General features: G+C 42.3%; 1 pseudogene; it reads left to right on the top strand.

Moving 5' to 3' along the window:
* Positions 1–985: 985 nt before the first annotated feature.
* Positions 986–1,099, top strand: LOC111722699 (annotated as a pseudogene).
* Positions 1,100–5,319: the final 4,220 nt, after the last annotated feature.

Below are 5,319 nucleotides of genomic sequence, written 5' to 3'. Positions count from 1 at the left end.
AAAAAAAAAAAAAAAAAAAAAAAAAAAAAGGAAAGAATAATCTTTTCAACAAAGGGTTATGGGATAACTGGATATTTACATATAAAACAATGACTTCTACCTTATACTACATACAAAATTAACTTAAAATGGATCAAAGATTTAAAAGTACAAGCTAAAACTATAAACTCTTAGAAGAAAATATCAAAGCAAATCTTCCTGATCTTAGATTTAGCAAAGGTTTCTTAGATATAACGACAAAGCCACCAAAGAAAAAAGAGATAAATTGAACTTCCTCAGAATTAAAAACCTCTGTGTTTAAAAGGACACCATCAAGATGGCTGGGTGTGGTGGCTCACACCTGTAGCACTCTGGGAGGCTGAGGCAGGTAGATCCCTTGAGCTCAAGAGTTGTAGACCAGCTTGAGCAAGAACAAGACCCTGTCTCTACCAAAAACAGAAAAATTAGCCAGGCATTATGGTAGGAGCCTGTAGTCCCAGCTACTTGGGAGGCTGAGGCAGAAGGGTTACTCAGACCCAGGAGTTTGAGGTTGCTGTGAGCTATGGTATTACAACACTCTAACCAGGATGACAGAGTAAGACTCTGCCTCAAAAATAAAAAAAATAAAGAAAGTGAAAAGAACCCCCTTTTATCCCTTTGGTAGGAACAAATGATGGTATAATATTTAGGCCTCAAATTCTAGCTCTGTGCTTTTGAAGCATAAACTTTCCACCCTGTTTTATCTAGGAATCATCTATGTAAAAGGCAAATTTCTTCTCAGCTAACAACTACTTAGAGAAATAAAATAATTAAAGTTTGATTGTCTGAATAAAAAAATAGTAATTTTTTTTTAAAGAAAATGAAAAGACTATAGAATGGGAGAAAATATTTGCAAGTCATAAGTATCTAGAATATTAGTTCTGACAAATAAGTTCGCAAATTCATCCTAGGATAAGTGCTACATACCTCATTGATCACTACAGTCCCCTTGAAGTACTCTTCTTGGAACTTGGTGCAGTGGCAGTATCGTAGCCAATGAGGTTTATCTGAGGCTTGATCATTGCTAATTAGAAAATTTTCCCAATATCCCACTGTGACAACTTGTAATATTGTCAGCACTGGCAGAGAGAGAGAGAGGAAGAAAGGAAAGAAGGAAGGAAGGAAGAGAAGGAAACTCCCCTTGGAAAGCTGTGCGTCAATGCCAGTGCCTAGTCCACTCTTTAAAGTTATTTTGGAACTCTTTTCTGGAATGACCATCATAGTGGTCATTCTACTAGGTCTGACAACTCATGAACTTGACACCATGTGTTTATGTTGGCAGCACTGTATAAACAACTTGATAAGGATTTATAACCTTGGTATATTGGTATCTTGTAGCTGTGTTTGGGTTGACTGTGGCAGTGTCTTGCTGAATGGTGCTCGTTGTTGGGTGTTTTTGTGCACTGTACGGTGACAGGTCTGATGGTCATTTCAGAAAAAAGAGTTGCTTTGAAATGTGGACTAAGCATGAACATTAGTTCATAGCTTTGCAAAGGGAATATTTTGAAGACGACAGTAGTGATATTCAGCAATGAGGTTTGTATTTTTCTAGGATGAGTTTGCAAACTTAATTGTCAGACCTTTCATATATAATATCCTCATCAATATCAAAAAGACAAATAACCCAATTTAAAAATGGGCAAAGGACCTAAATAAACATGTCTCCAAATAAGATATAGCTCCAATAAGGAAACACGAAAAGATGTCCAACATCATCAATCACAGGGAAATGTAAAGCAAAATCACTCTACACGCACTGGTTTGGGTGTAATAGAAAAGACAGGTAATAACAAGTGTTAACAGGAAAGTGGCTGGGAATATGCTGTAAATGGGGATATAAAATGGTGCCGCTGTCGTGGAAAACAGCATAACAATTCCTCCAAGAGTTAAACACGGAGTTAAACGTTACCCAGCAATTCCACTCCAGGCATGTACCTAAGAGAAATGACAAAATATGTCCACACAAGAACTTGTAAATGAATGGTCATAGCAAAAGTATTTACAATTGTCCAAAGGAAGGGAAAACTCAGATGTCCATGAACTGATGAATAGATAAACTAAATGTGGTGTAAATGTGCGGAATATTCTTCAGACACAGAAAGGAATGAAGTACTAACACACAATACAGCACGGTTGACCCTTGAAAGCAGTACGGTCAATGAAAAAAGTCAGTCACAAAAGATCACCTGGTCTTTATACAAAATGGCCAAAATCGGGAAAGCTATACATACAGAAACTAGATTAATAGTTGCCTAGGGCTGAGTGGGGGAATGGGAAGATTGGGAGGTGTTAGCTACAGGGGATGATGAAAATCTTCTAAAATTGACCGTGGTGAGCCTGCACAGCTCTGTGAGCGTGCTAAAAACCAGTAAATTGTAGAGAAAAAACAATCACTGCTAGACTTTAGAGAGAATCACTCTTGACTGGAGTGAAGAGAAACAAAGACCAATTTGGAGGATTTTAATCTAGATTCTCAGCGAGAAGACATTTCTTCCACAGGGCTATTCTTCCTTCACACTCTATACCCGTTTCCTTCAAGGGGTTTTTAAATTTTTTTTTTTTTTTTACTTTTTGAGACAGTCTCACTTTGTCACCCTGGGTAGAGTGCCAAGTCATCATGGCTCACAGCAACCTCAAACTCTTGTGCTCAAGCAATCCTCAGTTTTTCATTGTTAATAGAGATGGGGTCTCACTTACTCAGGCTAATCTAGAACTCTTGAACTCAAGCAGTCCACCCACCTTGGCCTCCCAGAGTGCTGGGATTAAAGGTGTGAGCCACCGTGCTCGGCCTCCCATTTCCTTAAAATACAGTAGAACCTCCATAGTCCACCAACTCCCTACACTGACCACCTCCTTAAATTGATCTAATTTTCATAGATCAGACATGCACCACATGTATATTTAATGGAAAACTGCCATCTCCTCTTTGAGGAGTGGGTGCATGGTTTTTTTTGTTGTTGTTGTTGTTGTTTTTTGAGACAGAGCCTCAAGCTGTCCCCCTGGGTAGAGTGCCGTGGCATTACAGCTCACAGCAACCTCCGACTCCTGGGCTCAAGCGAGTCTCCTGCCTCTGCCTCCCAAGTAGCTGGGACTACAGGCGCCCACCACAACGCCCGGCTATTTTTTGGTTGCAGCTGCCATTGTTGTTTGGCGGGTCTGGGCTGGGGATTCTAACCCGCCACCTTAGGTGTATGTGGCTGGCGCCTTAGCCGGTGGAGCTATAGGTGCCGAGCCGGGTGCATGGTATTGATGAAGAAATGAAGAAGAAACAATCTATTGTACTGACAGTAGACAACTGTCCTGGCCACTTGCAAGTGCATCATCTCGCAAGTGTGACACTGGAATTTCTACCTAGAAACATGACCTTGAAAATCCAACCTCTTGGTTCGGCTCCTGTAGCTCAGCGGCTAGGGAGCCAGCCGCATACACTGGAATTGGCAGGTTTGAATCCAGCCCAGGCCTGCCAAACAACTATGACAACTACAACCAAAAAATAGCCCGGCGTTGTGGCAGGCGCCTGTAGTCCCAGCTACTTGAGAGGCTGAGGCAGGAGAATCGCTCAAGCCCAAGAGTTGGAGGTTGCTGTGAGCTGTGATGTAACAGCACTCTACCCAGGGTGATAGCTTGAGACTCTGTCTCGAAAAAAAAAAAAAAGAAAGAAAAAAAATCCAACCTTTTGATGAAGACATCGTTAGAACATTTTAAATGTTCTACTAAGCCAGGCTCCTCCAGTGGGTCTTTACTGAAACATCACCTGGGGCCTGCCTGTAGGAGTGACTTCATCCACTGCCTCAGTTAACGCTCTGAATGCTGCCCTCTGCCTGTCTCCTTGGAATAAAATTCAGCCAGAAACAATACAGAAGCCTTTCAAAAAAGTTGGATTTGGCTCGATACCTGTAGCTCAGTGGCTAGGGCACCAGCCACATACACTGGAGCTGGCAGGTTTGAATCCAGCCCGGGCCTGCCAAACAATAGTGACAACTCCAACCAAAAAATATCCTGGCGTTGTGGCTGTGACACCATGGCACTCTATTGAGGGCGACATAGTGAGACTCTGTCTCAAAAAAAAAAAATGAAAAGAAAGAAAGTTGGATTTGTCACAACCCAAAAGTATGATGTTTTGGCCCCATCAGATTATCCATCTCTCCTGGCAGAATTTGAAGGAGTAGATTTTGAAGGCTTTGTTGCAATGATGATGAGGTGGCAACCTGTAACGAACCTGACCCAAAAGCAATTTTCCAAGTGATATTGACCAAAGTACAGACCATAATAAAAGTGCATGCAGTGGGTGGCACCTGTAGCTCAGTGAGTAGGGTGCCGGCCCCATATACCAAGGGTGGCCGGTTCAAACCTGGCCCTGCCCAAACTTCAACAAAAAAATAGCTGGGTGTTGTGGCAGGTGCCTGTAGTCCCAGCTACTTGGGAGGCTGAGGCAAGAGAATCGCCTAAGCCTAAGAGCTGGAGGTTGCTGTGAACTGTGACAGCACAGCACTGTACCGAGAGTGACAAAGTGAGACTCTGTCTCTAAAAAAAAAAAAGTGCATGCAGCAGCTGGCAAAGTGGAAGAAACAAGTGAAGATGCTGCAGAAATTGCAGAGAATCCAAAAGAAGAGGATGTCAAGCATCTGATAATGATGCAGTTGAAGTTACGTAGTGTGGAAAAATTCCAGGTGGGCTGAGCGTTGCAGCCAGCATTGAGAGTGCTTTCTCCACTGAAGTTTATACTAAGAATAAGAAAGACCAGAACTGACTCTTTTTTTAGAAAACAATACATGTATTGATTTTGCATGGTACTATATGTATGGTTTTACTGTGTTTTGATTATGTATGATTTCATATGATACTCTCTAACAAAAGCTGTACACCAAACTAAAGTACATGTATGTATCAGTACAGTGGACCTAGTCCCTTACGTTGACCACCTCCATATGTTGACCAGTTTGTTACAGTCCCTGAGACAGAGTCTCACTATGTCACCCTTCATAGAGTGATGTGGCATCACAGCTCACAACAACCTCATACCCTTGGGCTTAAGCCATTCTCTTGATTCTCTTGCCTCAGCCCCCCAAGTAGCTGGGACTACAGGCACCCACCACAATGCCCAGCTAAGAGCCCCCAACTCTTTAGTGATCAGAACTCAAGTTCTGGGCTCAGCACCTGTAGCTAAGTGGGTAGAGCACCAGCCACATGCCCTGAGGCTGGTAGGTTCAAATCTGGCCTGAGCCTGATAAACAACAATGACAACTACAACAAAAAAATACCTGGGTGTTGTGGCGGGCATCATGTAGTCCCAGCTACTTG

The sequence above is a fragment of the Otolemur garnettii genome, unplaced genomic scaffold, assembly GCF_000181295.1.
Source record: "Otolemur garnettii isolate 467f Iridium unplaced genomic scaffold, OtoGar3 scaffold00323, whole genome shotgun sequence".
In the NCBI taxonomy this organism is placed as follows: domain Eukaryota; kingdom Metazoa; phylum Chordata; class Mammalia; order Primates; family Galagidae; genus Otolemur; species Otolemur garnettii.
This window is presented reverse-complemented; position numbering and strand designations above follow the sequence as displayed.